We start from the raw sequence: 19,723 nt of genomic DNA, 5'->3' as shown, positions 1-19,723 counted from the left end.
CCCATGCCACTGTCAGCCAATTTGCATCCTTTATTAAAAATCATTCCTAAAAAACACTTACCACATTCAGTGTACGTGAGCGTAATCATATCAATTAAAATCGGTGTGCTTATCGTATTCGAGTTTTAATCTTTATTTGCGTAATTCAAATTAGGGTAAGATAAAGTAGCATCCTCTAAAAATTATACTACAATTAGCACACTCCTAATAAAAAATTTGATTAGCACCAAACACATAATTATTCCTTAAAATGCATCGATTTAACAATTTGGTCTGCGCCTCAATATGTTGCGGACCCAATTGAGGATGTACGTGCACATAGTTGGTCCCCACGAATATATGTCATGCCAAATCGAAGTCACATAATCTGGGAATTCCGGGGAAAACATTTTGAAGCCTTAATTTGGATAACGACCTGAAATGGATAATCTCATTCTGAAACCTCACATCACCAAATCACATCACAGAAGGTTCTATGATTGCTTCAGAACATTCATAACCTTGTTATCTGTGGCTAAAAATTGTGACAATTTTCCTACACTCTTTGGAGACTACGAGGATATTTCAAACTAATTTACGTTTGACATTGTATTGTTGATCGGCAGTGGTGGAATCTTGACGGATGTAGGCAAGTCGTTCTCGGATGAAAGGGTGGGAAGTTTGAAGTTTCATGCTTTCTAACTATACTGCTGATCATTTGGAAATTTGAACAGTTTTATTCCACTTGAAATGGTAAACTCAATTGATGTTCCTTTGTTCCTCTGAAGTTTGTAACTCTGCTGGCACAAAATTGACTAGTCGTGACCTCCATGTGAAGTTTCAAATTCCAATTAAATCTTGCAACTACAATTGACCTGAAGTCGTTCTCCAAATCAGATGTCTGCAATTATGTTTTATGCAGCAGAAGCGCTTGAAGGAAAAGCACTTTGAGGACGTGCATTGTTGGTTGAGAATGGAAAGAAAGTATCACCCTAGCCTTCGCTTGATATCATGTCCTACATATAGAATCCCTAATATTAGCAACTCTACATTAATATTATTAAGACTACTTGGGACATGAAATTACACATTTTTCCAAAATTCCCTCGCGAATTCCCAAGCCACAACTCACATCCTTAATTATACACAAAATAATTCGTCGGATTTGAGTTACATTTTTTCTTGTTATTGATTAATTATTGTTAAATTAGCATGACTTTAATTAATTACTATACAATTTCAATGACTACGTCACATATTGTTGCTAAGAAACTGAAAGAAACCTCATAAACAAACGAAAGGGGGAATGTGAGGAAGAAACAAATGTAGAAATAGAGAAAACTTCTAAAACACAGAGGACTAAACAAGGAACTCATTTAGCAACAATCAATGTCACGCTTTCCGTCGGACTTAAGCTACGTGGTCCCATCCACGGTCCAAAAGAAAAATGCAAGTTTTCTTAGTTTTAAAAAATGGATTTCTGATTTATTAACCCTGAATTTGATCAGCTGATAAGCATACAATTATGATAATATATATCATCAAAGAATAAACACAGAAGGTCGAAGGAGACTAATTTATAAGAACGTGTGTACGTAGTTAGTGTATCTAGAAACAAGATCACGGAACAACTTGGCATTTAACAAGATCTACAACAAAATCTAGTAAATTTGCCAAATCTCCAACTCCCTTTCTAATCTGTCATTTCGCATAAAAGCACACTTTTATTAGATTTTCTTCCCTTTTTCGATCGGAAAATCACTTGTATCGTCAGCAGATACTACAAGTCAGTTTTAGTATACCTTACGTGATGTGCAGCCCCTTTATCTAAAGGGATATTCATTTTTCGATAGAAATTGGGATTAATTGGCGGGCTCACTTCACATCGAATTTCAACAATTCGAACCGTTTATTTTTCAACATTTCACTTCATAGATTTTCCTTACAAAATATTAGCTAAATAAAAAATGTTTGAGGTATCTAATTGAGTTCAAAGAAATTGACGAACACTATCTTTTAACAAACATTAAAATTTCATCAAGACAATCAAATGGGTAAATAGTTATGGTCTTACGGATTGAACTGACTTTTTGTAAAGATGATCTATGAATGAATACTTGAAAAATAAACGGTACGGATTGTTGAAGTTTGATGTAGTGTGCACCCTATAACTAGTCCCCATATTTATATAAAAAAAATTGAGATCTCCTTGGATAAGGACTCTGATATGATGTGAGATATAAGCACAATACATAATCTTTTACTTAAAAATATTTCCGCGCGGTAGACTGCAAAGCTAAATTTACATAAATACTCTTTATTAGAGAAAGACAGGCAATACTATTGTATTTGGACCTCACATGTATTAAAAAATTCGATTTTGTGTATCTAAATAATATCGCCCGAACAATAAAGGCTGATGTTGTATTAGGAAGGAACTAAGAAGAGTTTAGTGAGTGATTTGCTCATTGCTAACACACTAAATTTTTGATTAAAAGAGTCCCTGCTCAATTACATTTGAGAGAACAAAATTCACAGAATTTCCCTATTTAAGTTGCGAAAATTTCACAAAACTCTTTTGCTCACTTGCCAAAATATTTTTTTTCTTTTTCTTTTTTTCCTTCTAAATTTCCTGTATTTCGTGTTTTTTGCATCTCCCTCCCAAAATCCAAAACTTGTCGCATTCTGGTATCGGTCTTCCAAGTCCACTCCCACCCTTCGATTTTTCCATTTTTTTTCTCCGGTGCATACAGGAATTGGGAAGCAGAGGCACAGAAGAATTTTCCCCAAAATTGTTAACGAACTCAACATTTGGAGGAGAATTTAAAAAAAGAAAAAAGAAAAAAAAGGAAATGTATAGCTGGAAAAAGCTGGAAGACCTACTCCTCCAAGAAGCGCTTCACAATCTTCGCGCTTGGTTCCACCACCTGCCTCTCCCATATCTCTGACCACCGCTCTCCTCCGTCATTTTCCGACGTCGACGTCGCAACCACCGCCCTAAACGCGTCCGTTGCGTCTAGTCTTCGAAAGTCCCACCCTCCCCCTCTTAACCGTAGGATCTTCCCTATCTGCCTCTTCGCGAGCTGACACGTGTTGTCCTTGATCGCCCTCACCGCCTCTTCGTACGCTCCTCTCCGCTCCAGGTCGTCGTCCTCGTCTCTTTTACTTTGTGGGTATTTTTTAAAATACCGGGTGAACTCGGGCACTCCAATCGCTTTTCTCAACCCTGTCGGAACCGCAGCTGGGTCGTGCTTGTCCTGGCGATCCGGCTCGCAAAACTTGGCCAACTCGTCGAACATTCCCGAGTCGAGCATTTCGTCGACTCGCTTTGATAAATACTCCGTCAACACCGCCATCGACACGTCCACCCAAAGAAAACAGCAATTGTATCTGAGCTCGGCCGAGACGGAGGCGTCGAAACCCTGTTCGAAGACATTGGAGCCCGGTTCGAACCTTTCCGCGACCAGCGCGTGAATGAAGGAGTTTGACCCGCCGACGAGCATCGGCACCTTCCTCCGATTGGTAATGCAGGAAACAACCTGACCGGCGACGGCGCGAAAATCGGCGGGGGTGAAGTCGCCGTCTAGGGGGTCGAACTCGCCGAGGAGGTGGTGGGAGACGCCGAGTCGTTCCGGTAGGGGGAGCTTGTTGGTGGTGATGTCTAGGCCGCGGTAGAGTTGCATTTTGTCGGAGTTGACGATTTCGAAGAAGGGGAAGCGGGTGGCGAGGTCGAGGGAGAGGCGGGACTTGCCGGCGCCGGTGGCCCCCATGATGACGAGGAGCTTGTCTTTCCGACGTGGGCCCGCGGAGGTGGGCCCGGTGGCCATGTGGGCCGAGCGGCGGGGCCTTTGGGGGAGGTGAAGCGGAGGAGTGGGGTGGTTGTAGAGGTGGTAGAGCGGCGGGAACAAGTGGAAGCAGTGGGAGATATAATTCGTATTGAAATTGAGATTAGAATAATGGAGGGAGTGAGTTGGGAAGGGATGAAGTGTCATAGGATGAAAGAGAGAAGGACAGGCTGGTAATTTTGTTGAGCTGGGAATACGTGATCAGGTAGCTGCGCACACACCGCACGCACATGTACGGACTGTCCAACGGAATAGAGAGAGAGAGAGAGAGAGAGAGAGTGAGAGAGGGGGGGGAGGGAGAGAGGAGAGAGAGAGTGGGAGGACAGCTAGCTGGATGATAGTACAATACGATAGGTATGATGAGCAAAACAAAAACAAAAACCGGCAGTTTTTGTGGTGGTGGTGGTTGTGGTGGAGGAGGAGGAGACCCGATGCGACGGAGGAGAATGAAGGAAACGGCAATGGGGTGTTTTTGTCCTGGAGCTGTTGGCTAATGCTGGACTATTATATACATCGTCATGCTCGTTTCCTAGTTTTTTGTTCATGCTCCGTGCTCTGCTCTGTCTCTCTCTCTCTGTTGGGCGCTTGTTTATTTGTTTCTGGCGCTCTGGTTGTTATTGGCTCTCCTCCCATCATCCCTCATTTTCTTTTATATATAGAGTAATATTATTCATTTTTATACATATTTCTATACCACCTTAGATGATATCTAATGTGGACAGTCACATCATTTGAAAAATTTGCAATACCCAAGGAAATGAAAGAGAAAGATTCCTCGTATACCACAATTATCATTTAATAGACTAATTTTTCTTAATTATTAGTTTATTAAATAATGAACTAAATTTAAAAATCTGATTAATTCAAATGATATGGCTATCCACATCAAATGTCACCTAAGGTGGTATGAAAATGTGGTACAAAAATATGGTATGAACAACATTACTCGTATATATATACTTCTTAAAAATTAAAAACACGTGCTTATTTTTCAGTTGTGACACATTTTATGATTTGAAAATTTAGTTTACAAAAATTAATTTACCTAGCATTACTTATTAAAAAATAAATAAATTTAATGAAAATAATGGTGTCACGTTTTAACTAGTTCACCAAACTCTATTTACGCCCTCTCTCCTCACTATTCACACGTCCTATGCATCAAAAGAACAGAAAATTTACTTTTAGATAATGAATTCTTTTTTACGATGGGAAAAATACTCCTAACGAACAGTGTCCTGTAGAGCTAGAAGACTTACGGGCGGTGAATTTATTTTTTTTGAAGAGGAAGCAATTATAATATCATAGCAATAACAACCGAGTAACTTTATACTTCGTAGAATCATCAAGGGTTAGACCAATTCTGAAAATAAAAATCGTAGAAATTAAACATACGAAACTCAAATGAGACAATAAGTAGATGAAAACGCGTGTCAAAAATTGCGTTTAATACATAAGGTATAAGCGTTATCTGAAATGATTGAGCCTAAAGCATTTATAAGTGGCTTGTGGCTTGTGGTCTTGATAACTCAACCTCTAAGGCCATCTCCAACTGAATGGTCCAGAGGGCCAAAGGGCCGAAAATAGCTCGAAAATCGTCTCCAACCGAGGGCTAGGCCAGAGGGTTGTGGAATCAGAGAGGGCCCCACAGAATCAGAGAGGGCTAGAGGGCTGGCCAGAAAATATAGCATTCCTGTCGGTTATAACCGACAAGATTGTTTAAATAAAAAATTTGAATGCAACGGTTAGTCAGCTAGCCATTGTATTCAATTTTTTTTTTTTTAATTCTTAAAAATTCTAATTTTTTTTTCTTATAAATACCTAAACCATTCATTAAATTTAAATTCTAATTTTTTTGGTTTTTTTGGCTAGTTATCGTTGTAGTTTTTAAATTTATATTGTTGGATTTGAATTTAAGTTGTTGTAGTTTTTAAATTTAAATAATAAATTATGTTTGGCCCTATGGCCCTCGGTTGGAGACGGTTTTTTATGACAGGGCTAAAATGAGCCCTATGGCCCTCTGGCCCTCGATTGGAGACGGAGGTAAATATAGCCCTGTACTATTCATTAAAATATTAATATCTTGGAGAATCTTGGAGGACCAGAGGGCTAAAACGAGCCCTCTGACCAGCCATCGGTTGGAGATGTCCTAATGATTCCACGGAAAAACCCTATTCTGGGTCACCAAACAAACACCATAAAGAAACACCAATTGCCCTCTTAATGCTTTTTAGTTCTCTCTTTCACACATCAATTTCTCTGTCATGTTCAACGGTCCAGGTATCCCATTCAACCAATACCCTTTTTCAAACCCACAAGTCATGTGTACTCGAGTTTCTAGTACGTATATACATATATTTATATATTTATACACTCATATTGTAAAGTCAAATGTAGGGCGAGTTTGGTGCAACTGAAATGTTGTTCCTTTATGACCGAAGAGTGTACCGGTTTTGGGATAGCCTCTTTATAAAATATGGGTAATGGTTCGTACAATAGACGTTCCTCTCTCTCACCTCCCGAGGACTCTTTCAAAACAGAGAGCCTTATTGGCTTGGAGTCATTTTTGATATTGTAAAGTCAAACCAAGTTTAAAAACGCAGATTCAACCATTAAGTTGGAGAGGAAATTGGATGATGCATGAATTTGCATATTGGTCCTGAGTGAGTTAGGATACGATGCATTATTATTTTCAAAGTGTCACGAGAATTCAGTACAAGATGCATCTTTCTCTTGCTTAACTCTCTTATTTTAAGTAAGTCTTTCAATCGTAATGATTAATTATCTCATGTCCTTTTATTTTAATTTAAGATTGCATAATCCAACTTTTCATTAACGGTCAGGTGCATCCTCCCAAAACCCTTTAAAATCCCAGTTATTGGAAGCACAATTCGACATTACAGAGGGGCTCTTACATTGCATGCCATTCGGGGTTCAAAACCTGCTGGCCAGAATGGTTTCTTATTAAAGTTGAGATTCTACTCCTCCCCTTCTAACATATGTGATCAATGACGAAAACTCAATCCTCTATTTGTTGAGTTAATTATACATATTCATTATTATTTTAATTTATGAATGTCCTCATTGGCACTACGGTCTGCTAGTGTTCTTTTATGCTTATAAGCAGGTTGCCTAGGTTTGGTTTCCAAAGTCCTGTTCTCTTAGGTATCGTTTGGTATGCAGACGGGACGAGACGGAACGCAATGGGACGGGACGGGACGGGACAGGACGGAACGGAACGGAGCGGGAGCAAAGATGCCCTCGGATGGAAACAAGGAGGAAGAAGAAGGAGACGGAGAGGTTATAATTTTGTGTTCCACGGATGTGGAACAAGTTGTTCCAGGAGGTTGAGGTGGAACGAAAATTCACCCAAAACTCGTCCCGTGGAACAGCTCGTTCCACCCGTTTTAAGAGCACCAAACGTGGGACGGAACGCCTTGTCCCACTCTGTTCCGTCCCGTCCCACGTACCAAACGGTACCTTAAGGTCCTCATTTTGAAGACCCGTGATGACCAAATGCATATTAGATTCAAGATTATATTAGTATATATCTGAAAGCTTAAAATATTTGACAACTTACTAAAGCAAAACAAGAAAATGAGTTTTCTAATGGTTCATGAATTTTAAGTTGGTTTTGCTTTATTAAGTTTAAAATATTTTAAGAATTTGGGTCTAAACTAATATAATTTTGTGGCTAATATGCATTTGATCCTTACAGATCCTCAAAATGAGATCCTTAAGAGAGTAGGACCTCATTTTGACAAGAGTAACTTGTAATCAAATTCCATGTTGATTTCTATGGTGGTGAATTTTGTTTCAAATTTAGTACTGTAAATTATATTTTACACTCTCAAGTTCGGATCAGGTACAAACTCATACCTTATTTTTTAAACATTGTAACATTATGCACAAACTTACAAATTCATTACAATGTTATACTTTTGCTAAAAATTCTGTTAATACTTCCGTTAATTCACTCGGCCGGCAAGCTCATAATGCGCCCAAACTTGAAGGTGTAAAATATAATTTACTCTAACAATTGTCACGTGCACACACACACACGCACATATATAAATATGTATATATATATATATATATAACCAGTTTAGTGTTTGCCAAGTAAGTTGACCCCAAATTGTTTTCTGCATCCTCTTAAAAAAGATATGGAAAACTTAGCTTAGATTAGATTATAATGTGTTAGCAGTGACATGTAGCTAAAGGCAGCAGCTGCGAAACCCTCCAGCAGTCTTTTCGTCTGGCTTTCTTCTTCCTCTTTATTTTTATTAGGTTGCTAACTATTTTTTAAGTATATTATTGGCAAATTGCACTGTCACAGACTCACACTAGTATATATGATATATCCAGTTGTGTTATTTTATTTTATTTTATTTTTGTTCCACTTCCATGCTTGCAATTGGTTTGGTAGCAATACGTTTGCCGGCCAGTTGAATTTAGTGACGCCAACATCAACCAACATGTGGATAAATTTCGACACCTAGCTGGAAGTAGGTACGATAATGTATAATAACGTTAATTAATCTTGTTTAGCGACATGTTAATATAGATCATACCTACATCTTAGATAATTATCGTCTTAAGCATGGAAACAGATTGGACAAGCGCGCGCACACATATATATACATAAACATTAATTGGGAAACATAATAAAATGCTGAAGGCCATGCCGTGACGCCCTGCCTGCATAAATAAGAAGTGCATGCTTGTCAACGTAGCGTTGACTTCACTTAAGGATAAGCGTGGCGGTTGGTCATTGGTGACCAACTGGCGATGATCAAGGATAGATAGCTTGCTCTTCAGTTTTGGCGCCGGCGATGGTGTCTGTGAGTAGTCTCTCTCACATCGCAGTATCATCGGCAGTAGATGGTTTGTATGTCTAGATCCTGTTTTCATTTGTCCGTTTTGCATTCTAACATCCGTTCAAATTAAATGCAACACTAATTGTGTTTCCATTAATTGATCTTGTTTATAATTAGAGATATGTTGCTAATTAATTACATGCATAGTCCACGTATTTTATAAAAGGGTGTTGTTATTGGTCACAAAAAAAAGAGTTATTCTACTGTTTTTCGTGACAAAATATATAAAAGAATTATGCACTATGCAAGTCATTTTGAGAGTAAAATTATGTTTAGCGAAGAAGAATTTGCATGTTACGAATGCAATATTAATTAAGTGTTTTTCCATACGTTATTGTATCATCGGCACAATACCTCAAAAACCCATGCCATTGCTTTGTATGTCGTCCGTACATGGTCAGAATGGCGTCATATAATTGAGCATGCTTAGGCGGCCGACGCTGGGGCCTCGTTTTGTGACACGGACTATCGGGATTTGTTGGTGATGACTGTCCTTTAGATTTAATGCTTTTTGTGACATTGGCATTACTCAAACACGAATTCAGGATGAAATTGAAAACCCAAAAGCAAAAGAAAAAGAAAATTCAAAAGCTTATTGTCACATCAAACGATCAAAATCCAAATACAAATAATATATAACAGAAATGCGGCGGCAGGGATATCTGACCCACCTCATCCTAGGATTCACATTATTAGTGATTAGCTACATCAGTTAAAATGTGTACATCGACTGTTTATAACGATTGCCAACAATGCATTAATAACTAAAAGCTTGCGTTATGTACGTGATTGCTAAAAAGTAATTGTGCTATGTACGTTGCAAGTGTTGCATTTTCTTTATCGCCTTCGAGGATAATATTGTGAAGAGATTCTATTTGGTAACGAAAACCCAATCTTGGTTCTCACAACTATCCAATGAGCACGTCTAGTAGGAAACTGAAAATTGTACAGAAAGAATATCATATGTACGCGACATATTTCAATGCTGTTGTGAGGTTGGTGAGTCCCTACCCTCATTGAGCAAGGTTGGTTTGCCTCGCCCAGGACAGTTGCAAAGCCAAAGCCAATAAGAGCAACTCCACCGTTGCAAAGGCCCCTTAGGGCTATTCACTATTGAATCCATCCAGTGAACCATAACTGTCTTTAATGAACAGTAACTGACTTTTGTATCTCCACCCCTACACTGAATAGCCCTGACAATAGGCAATAAAATATTAGTATTTTTATTATAAAATAATAAAAAATAATTTTATTTGTAATTTCGGATAAGGTAAATCATCATTGGTAAGAATACACTGATTCCGCACCCATCCACAACCACCTACTCGGAGTCTCCACTAATCCTGGCCAATATTCCGTTGCCGGCGCCATTTTTAATTCCATTCTCCGTTTGTCCTCCATTCTCTCTCCTCGTCCTCCTTTTTTGTCTCTCCAGTTTGTTTCTCCATCTCTCACCAGATCCATCGCACGGGTGGTCGAAATCTTGCAGGCCTTCGAATCAGAGTCGGTGTCGTCGATTTCAGTTGGAGAGAGAGCGATTGTTTGAGACAAAATAGAGGAGGATGGAGAAGTAAAAGGAGACAAAGAAAGAGGAGATGGAGAGACGCCAACGTCGGTGAGAAGATCGGAAGTGGTGGCGTCAAGGCCGGTGGGTGCCTTAATAACATGGCTGATGTCGCCCTGACGTCAGTCTTGCATCATCTCCACCTCAGGCTCTCAGGCCAGCGATTCTTGCCAAGCCTCTCCCTCGGGCCCCCTTTCATCCACACGCCTTGCATGGGCTGGAGCTTGTAGCTCTGGCTATTGGGTTGGTGGAATGGGCGGTCCATCGGACTAAAGAGCACGGTGGAGTTGCTCTAAGAAGCAGGTCGATCGGCGACGACGATGACGTACGACGAGACAGTTATATGACTCGTGCTGTGGAAAACTGTGAAAGGTGGTTAGAAATTCTTTGAAATCGTGCCTAAAGTTTTCTAAGATTTAGAACTTGAAATTAAGATATGACTGAGAGAGTCGGTGTTGAAAAGGTGGGATTAAAGCTCAAATAATCAACATCATCATCATTACCAGTACATTGAAAGCTCTTCCCATTACCCACCATGGTATGAATATGTCCAACGAATTAAACTGCAATTCCTGGACCCCTGAAACCATGACATTGACTGGTTGCTGTTGAAGAATACAACAATTCTGAATCGGTAAATTCACAAAGTTAAATATAATTTATATTGAGTGTTTTTACTCTTTAAATGACTTATATTTTTTATTTCACTTACGATGACATCAAAAATTTTTGTGATAAATTAAATCATCATGTGTATGTTATGCAGTTAATGAACAATATCGATATAATTAATAGCGAGCTATTTACCATCTTTCTAATAATTGACACGACGTCGATGCTAAAATGTGGGTAGATATGAACGATTGTGACAGCAAGGAATTGACCCCAGCAACTTTAATCTAAAAAGGCAGAGAATTTAAGCTTGAAGAGATCCTGAAAATAACGACTTTGGCATTTCGACCGGCCCCAGTCTTTATCTTTGATTTGCAATACGTACTATTTTAATATCCTTTTGACTACAAGTTCAAATTAATCATCTGGAATTAGATTATGGCCCCTTTAAGATTCGATGCATTGGGGCTTAATCAATAATCAATCGTATTAGTAGGATTAATTTGAATATTAAGTAGGGTTTCAGTTCATTTTCTTTCGTGCATGCAGTTCATCAAGCAACCAATGGGCCGCATGTTACGCGTGGTTCAAGGAATACACGCACGCTTGCGGATGATTCTTAGGTATTGGCCAAATTTTCTGATTTATTATAAAAGTTCATAAATAATAGATTAAATTGAAATTCATAAGAAAAATTCAGCTTTTTGAAAAAAAATTCTTAAATTTTAATTTTAGTTAATTGCCCATGAACTTTTATAATTGGTCCATTTCTCTTTAAACTTTAACTTCCTCCCTAAACCCTAAACCTTAAAATTCAAACAAAAAATTGCACGGAGTTAATAGCAGAAGGGAAGAAGGAAAAAAAACACAATATGTTGTCCATATTAAGAATAAAATTACTTTTTTGCAATTATAAAATTAACAGAGAGAAAATTAATCAATTACAAAAGTTCAAAATAATTGACTAAAATTAGAGTTAAATGCAAATAAAACGAAAATCATGCCACCGATTTAGAACTGTTGACCGTTGAATGCTTTTTCTAGTTGAAAAACTAATTCACCAAATCGATTCATATACTTGTCTTCTTCACGCAAAGTAAAAAGTCTGTCACTTAAACTGGAGTTCGTTATCTTTTAAGGACATGGGTCCTCTTCGGATCCATGTATCCTAATCCATCAAATTCATGTATCAGAATCATTAAATTTTGATCCAACAACTAAATTTATTATAACCTTTAAAATGGACCTCTGCTTGTAGCTGTTGGATCAAATTTCAATAGTCCGGATACATGAATTTGGTGAATTAGGATACATGGATCCGGAGAGGACCCATGTCCATCTTTTAAACAATTTTCATGTGCTTGGATTAACTTTGTAAACTTTCGAGATGATCAATGTTTTGTGTTCACATTCAAGAAAATGAAATGCACTAATGTGTCATACTGTTATGTCATAAGTAAAGTAGTAAACACTTGTGTGCTTATATTTCTCATCATATGACACATGAGATATAATTATATACAACGAGTAACTCATAAGAGACTGTACACAGAAAGTAAAGATCAATAGATAGCAGCAAAGGAAGGTAGGTTCAATGGGTGACTATGACCCCAACGAGGTGATTTTCTTCCCACTGAATTTCGGTGCTGACACGAAAGATATGTTCATGCAAAGAAAGGCAAAAAACCTATTCAGATCGTATCTCTTTTGTAAATAATCATTAGATACATTACTAGGACCAACACAAATTTGAATTATAGTGCATTTGATATGTAAACATATGTGTATCGAAGTGTTTTTCAAATGATCATCGAAAGTGCTTTTGATGAAATTAGTCTTAGAATTAATTACTGATAAAAATGCAAGTGAATCCTGAAAGAGCATTTGAAGTACTTCTTGCAAGAAATACATATGCACTTCCGGTGCTGTTCAACTCAAAAACTTTCACCAAAAACGTTTTTAGTCATTTTAAAGTCCCTTTCAAACATGCCTAACAAATATATGTCTCAACTGCCGGTTTTTAACGTGTCAAATGCATTTTTGGGAGCTGTAAAATATTTAATTATGATTAATATACTTTAATTTTTATTGAGAAAAATGACTTTAGATATAATGCATATCTTCCAAACGAGTCATATGACTTACACCATAACAGATTTTATAGAAAAAAATTACAAATGAAAAGTAACATATTTTTTGGAGCTATTTTGTGCGCTCTCATTGCGATAAATTTCTAGCTCCGTCTTTTTTAGAGATTGCTCTTGGGCGGCACAAGTTACAACTTAAAAATGCCAAAGGGTCATTAACTACTAATCACATCCCTTAAATAAGTATACTAAAAAATCCACAAGCAAGATGAAAGAGACACATACTAGAAGCTAACGATAAAAACAAAAAGTGAAAAACGACACGATTATACTGTTTCTGGTGAACGACACGGATTATGTTTTTTTTTAATTACACAAACTTGGTTAGAGTATTTTATTTTTCTCCACTTGGCTTAATACGGATTAACACTGCATTTGTTGGTCATCTAGACATATACAGTGAATGGTCGCCGCACTTACCATGATGAAGTGTTGTGTTTAGTTCTTCTTTTACGAGAAGATTATATTATTAAATCATTATTTAAACACAAACATAATACAAACAAAGAATTATTGTTAGTTTATGGAGTTTGGAAGATGGGTTTGGTTTACTGTTCATATTTAAATATTTGGGGACAACCCAGGTTTCCAGTTGGAGAGCTGTTGAAATGGAAGTCAAATGGAATATGGCTTTTCAGTTGTTAAAGAGTGCCACTATTTCTAATCACTAATTAAGATTTATTTGTAATCACATATTACATGTCACATCCCGGCCCGGGGCGGATCACTTCCCGGGCCCGACTCCACCACCATAGCACGATATTGTCCGCTTTGGGCTTACCATTCCCTCACGGTTTTGTTTTTGGGAACTCACGAGCAACTTCCCAGTGGGTCACCCATCATGGGATTGCTCTAGCCCCATTCTCGCTTAACTTCGGAGTTCCTACGGAACCCGAAGCCAGTGAGCTCCCAAAAGGCCTCGTGCTAGGTAGGGATTGGAATATACATTTAAGGATCACTCCCATGGCCGATGTGGGATGTCACAATCCACCCCCCTTAGGGGCCCGACGTCCTCGTCGGCACATCACGGCCAGGGTTAGGCTCTGATACCAATTTGTCACATCCCGGCCCAGGGCGGATCACTTCCCGGGCCCGACTCCACCACCGTAGCACGATATTGTTCGTCGGCACATCACGGCCAGGGTTAGGCTCTGATACCAAATTGTCACATCACGGCCCGGGCGGGACGACTTCCCGGGCCCGCTCCACCACCGTAGCACGATATTGTCCGCTTTGGGCTTACCATTCCCTCACGGTTTTGTTTTTGGGAACTCACGAGCAACTTCCCAGTGGGTCACCCATCATGGGATTGCTCTAGCCCCCTTCTCGCTTAACTTCGGAGTTCCTACGGAACCCGAAGCCAGTGAGCTCCCAAAAGGCCTCGTGCTAGGTAGGGATTGGAATATACATTTAAGGATCACTCCCATGGCCGATGTGGGATGTCACAATCCACCCCCCTTAGGGGCCCGACGTCCTCGTCAGCACATCACGGCCAGGGTTAGGCTCTGATACCAATTTGTCACATCCCGGCCCGGGGCGGATCATTTCCCGGGCCCGACTCCACCACCGTAGCACGATATTGTTCGTCGGCACATCACGGCCAGGGTTAGGCTTTGATACCAAATTGTCACATCACGGCCCGGGTGGGACGACTTCCCGGGCCCGCTCCACCACCGTAGCACGATATTGTCCGCTTTGGGCTTACCATTCCCTCACGTTTTTGTTTTTGGGAACTCACAAGCAACTTCCCAGTGGGTCACCGATCATGGGATTGCTCTAGCCCCCTTCTCGCTTAACTTCGGAGTTCCTACGGAACCCGAAGTCAGTGAGCTCCCAAAAGGCCTCGTGCTAGGTAGGGATTGGAATATACATTTAAGGATCACTCCCATGGCCGATGTGGGATGTCACATTACATAATATCATAACAAGAAGAGAGTTCTTCACGACATTTCAAAAAAGTCATTATGTATTTCAAATTTATCCTAAGGCAATTGAAAGTTTGTATAAGAAGCGCATGATAATATTTTAGGCTGTTTTGGGAAGTGCTTTTAAATGATTGAAAACGGTTCTATAGAAAGTAATTTTGAAAAACAATGCTTTTTCAAAATTAACTTACGTTTTTACTAAGAATTAGTTTTCAAAATATTTTCTCTAAATGTCCTTTCAACATTTTATAACACTTCTCAAACAAGTCATTTGTCAGTAGCAATAACAATACATTAAAAAGAACTATAGAAAAGAAATACGAGTTTGAAAGGGAAAATTGGGCTTTAATCTTTAAGCCCAATAAGCTGCCTAATGCCCATTCGGTTGAAGTTGAATCCCACGGTGACCCAATTGGGCAGAAAGCCCAAACAACTGTCGTATGGACCCAAGGTGAGATGATCTACGCAATAGCTATGATGATTTAGGGCTTATTTGGTACTATATTTGAATTTTTTTTTATCATTTCTCAAAACATTTCTTAAGAATTATTTTTAAAACAATTTTCTTTAAAACTCAAAAACTTATTTAGTATGCGATTTAAAAATTTTAAATCTTACAACTTAGAGAGAGAAAGAGGAGAGAGGCGGAAAGAAAGTAAGAGATGATTGGAGGAAAGAGGAAAAAGTGAGAGGATCGAAGGAGATAGAGAGGAAGAGAAGTGAGAGAAAGAACCGAGAGAATGAAGAGAGCGGATTGGAGGAGAAACGAAAAGGGTCAAAAAAAAAAAGGGGAAGAGAGAGATAGCTTTGGAGTGAGAGGGGAGGAGGGAGAGAAAAGAAAGGACTGAGTTTAAGTTTAAAAACTCTAAAAACTCACATTTTGTTGAGTTAGTCTTAAGTTTAGTTTTTGAAAATAGTTATACCAAACAAGTTTTTAAGGCCTAAAACTTGAAAATTGTTTTTGAGTTTAAAAAGTTGGATTCAAGTAGAATATCAAACATGCTCTTAAATTCTTGTAATCCAGCAACACCCGTAGATTAACGAAGTCAACACCCATAAACTATTGGAAGTAGAGCTCCAATTTCCTCTTCTTTTTTCCCTCGTTAAAAGGAAAAATGAATTTATCAGCTAATGAAAATAGATTAATGTTTTCTGTATTTTAATTCGAAGATAAAAGCTTGTATTGAGTTTATCAGATTATGTCTTTTTTAGGGCACCTCTCACAAAAATATGAAACCTCTATATATTTTATATCTCATCCGACTCTATGTAATCCCACTCGATATGAAAATTCCATAGTCAGATAGTCCTATATAATATTTTTTCGATTTTCACCTTGGTCCCTGCCCAAGCTCTAGAAAGTCCGGTACAAATTTAGATAATCATGGCATTTTCTCATCAACTCCTTGAAAACGTCATATATTTCTTAGTTTCATGGTGCCTCTCTTCCAAAGAATAAAGTAAAAGTCAACAGCATAGAGTAAAGTGAGTTACAAAGTGCAAAGTTGAAGTAAATTATTTTTTGATAACAGTATTGAGTGAGAAGAATCAATGAACACCATTGATGAACACAGAGAAAGGATTGAAAAGAAAGAGAGAAAATGCTAGAGAGAAGTTTAGAGAGAGAACAACAAAACTGAGCGGTTTTTCATTAAAATGCACATAGTGCTAAACCAACAGTACATATAGAACAATCCTAACTAACTTGCCTATGTGGCTTATCCAATACAACCATATCTACTGTTGTTACACCTGTTATTATTTTTTAGTTTCAATTGGCAAATTAGAGCAAATGTTGAATTTTAGAGCATAAATCGATAATTAAGGCAAGATTATGATCTTTACGTTTTCTTCGGTACAAGCAAATTAAAGAGCAACGCACTGCCCGTGGTCAACGCGATGGCTCGTGCAAACAAATGCACGAACTTTTGAACATCAAACGTTGAATCCACTCGACTTTCCAAAAGCCAGTTCATCCATAGCCATGATCCTTTCTCCAACTCCGAATTTTCGACCGCGCGGCCCTCCTCCGTTTCGCCGGAAATCTATCTCTCAGATGAAACATCCACAAAAGCAGAAAAGGACTAAATTTCTCTCCGTAGGTCGTTTACAATGTGATTTCTTACAACAACAACATGCGATCAAGAACAGCTGTGGAACTTCTGAAGGCCACGAGTGATATCAAAACGCAGTTGGATAAGGTCAGTTTGCCATTTCTGCAAAGTGCTTTTGCTTTTGTGACATTGCAACACTTTGAAGCTCTATCCAGATGGTTTTCACTGCATTCTTCAAAGGGAGCCCGATGACAGAATTTTCACTGTCCTTGATGACATTGTAACACGGCTTGATTCCCGGTGCTTAATTTTATTCGTCAGACATGATGCGTTTATTAATTTTTTATCTCATTGATTGAATTACCATTCAGAAGATGGATATGCCATGGACTATATATATATATATCCGGGTTTTGGTCTTTTAGAAGGATTGCATGTGGTTACATCCCAAGCTTTGATCAATTAGCTGATGATGTTATTGAACAGTATACACCAAGATTAAAGGTGTTACACTGATTAGCATCTTGATCATCAGATACTACAATCCTACATTATTATCTTTTAGCGTAATTAATTGAAAAAGGTCTTGCTTTGCATATTTCGACAGGAAATAAATATTATCAGGGATCTTAGACTGATTAATTCTTCCTAAAATTATGAATGACATTAAGACCGGAGTTGAAAGGGTTTCCCCGCTTTATACTGGGGCAGTCCTTGTGTGGCGCGGTTACTCTCAAGGTGCACTTAAACGAACCATATGCATGGGATGGAGTAGTTCTTGTGGCATCAATGTGTAAAGTAAGCCAGTTGTTGCTCCAGTATACACATTAGCCGCACTACAAACTAAGATTCATTCATTTCGATTTCAACTTTCTTTTATCATGAAGTTCTGTCGTACCTTGTAGCTCAGTTGAATTTAAAGGCTTCCATGTAGAGAGCAAAAGGTTGAGTCTCGTTGTTAAGAATCATTGTTTTCCTTGTGATGACCTCATTAGGCTTTTATGCGAGACCTCGTTAGGAATTTACATGAATCCTCTGCTGATTTGCAGACATCGCACTGTCTTGACAAATCAAGAAAGCATCCATTCGAATATAGTTTGTGCAGAATTTTCTATAAGTTGATTCCCGAAGTTGCAAAACCAAATTTTACTTTGTCTAGAACATTGTTTTTCATTATGGAAAATTTTCTTACCTTGAGTTGCTGAAAGATTGCAGAGGACGTAACACCTCCAGCGGGCGTGCTGAAGATATTAACTCTCATGTCAAAAGTTATGCCGAAAGCAAAGCTTGTCCCACAGAATGAATTAGCGGAGCTGGCCTTCAGAGACCTTCGAAAAAGGGAAATGGTTCGTCCTTCATTTCGTCTATCCACCGTCCACGTGAATTCACTTGTATGAAAAATGTGATGGATACGGATTGGTGTAATATCAAAACATCCTTACCTGCATGCTTTCAGAGGATTCGAATTTTGGTATCCAATGGAGATAACCGAGTCAATGTTTGCTCATCCCTTATCAGCAGTCTACAATGTGATATGTTACAACGACAACGTGTGGTTAAAAACTGCTGTGGAACCGCTACAGGCTACTTAGGATATCGAGATGCAGCTGGAGAAGGTCAGGTTCAGTTGTATTTTGTGTCGGATGTGCATCCATTCTTACGTTTGCTGCTTCATGCGTTTGTTGTTATGTCACGGACTAACAAAATTGGAGATATCTCAGGTTTCAGCGCCGCTCCTAGTTCTTCATGGAGCTGCAGAATAGGTGACTGATCCCCTGGTGAGCCAGTTTCTCTATGAGAAGACCTCTAGCAAGGATAAAACCCTAAAACTCTACCCGGAAGTTTATCATTCCATTCTCGAAGGAGAACCAGACGACAGAATTTTATCGTCCTTAACGATATTATCACTTGACTCGATTCCCGGTGTTTCCCTACCTAGCTGTTCCCGTTGATTCTGTGTAATCTACCATTTGATCCATTGGTTTTGTTTTTCTTTTTACCATCTCTGGTCAAAAACTGCATATATGTTAGTTTATCTATATTTTAAACAATATGGGATTGTAAGCTCATTCGTTGTCTGCAACATGGTGATCACAGATTCGTCATACATGCAAGTTGTCTCAAATCGTTTGAAATAGAACAATGAGCGCTGTTGAATCTTACCATACCAACCTCTCATTATACTAACGAACTGTGATCACTAGCCTCATCTCACGACATGCGAGGGTATTTTTTTTATCACGCGTGCTCAGGTGTGTTCTTGATTTTCCTTCTGAAATTGGTCATTCACTTCATATCCCTTCAGAAATGTAGCTGTTGTTGCTGTAGTACTAAGTGACTTAAATCCATTACTTAGAGGTGTATATAAAAATAATAATGGTCAATGTATTTATTTCAGGGCCACACGCCTATTTTTTACATCTTTATTGTACGGGGGTTATACTAGATCAGTGATAAAAAATTAACAAGAATATATAGAAAATATAAGAGTTTGTGAATAACACCATCTTTATTTTGTTATCTTGATGACATTTTCCTAATCTTATCTTATTATAAACTAGCATTTGCCTACACAATTTTGTGTGTATAAACATATTTTTTAGAAAATTAGAAGGAGAGAGGGGGAGAGAGAGAACGTGGAGGAGTGGGAGGTTTTTGTTTTTGTCTTTTTTTTTTTTTTAAATATTGGAGGTATTTTAACATCACATGTAGATGAGACT

General features: G+C 38.5%; 2 pseudogenes across 1 annotated transcript; one reads left to right on the top strand and one right to left on the bottom strand.

Annotated features, from left to right (window-relative positions):
• Positions 1-2,420: 2,420 nt before the first annotated feature.
• Positions 2,421-4,475, bottom strand: LOC137736632 (adenylate isopentenyltransferase pseudogene; annotated as a pseudogene). Its single transcript, XR_015954723.1, has one exon. The product of XR_015954723.1 is annotated as an adenylate isopentenyltransferase pseudogene (transcript).
• A 12,609-nt stretch (positions 4,476-17,084) lies between these two features.
• LOC137736361 (caffeoylshikimate esterase-like) lies at positions 17,085-18,942 on the top strand (annotated as a pseudogene).
• The last annotated feature ends 781 nt before the right edge of the window (positions 18,943-19,723 follow it).

Source organism: Pyrus communis, chromosome 13 (assembly GCF_041283825.1).
Source record: "Pyrus communis isolate YQ-2024b chromosome 13, ASM4128382v1, whole genome shotgun sequence".
In the NCBI taxonomy this organism is placed as follows: domain Eukaryota; kingdom Viridiplantae; phylum Streptophyta; class Magnoliopsida; order Rosales; family Rosaceae; genus Pyrus; species Pyrus communis.
The sequence above is the reverse complement of the archived record's forward strand: the minus strand, read 5'-3'. Positions and strand labels throughout refer to the sequence as shown.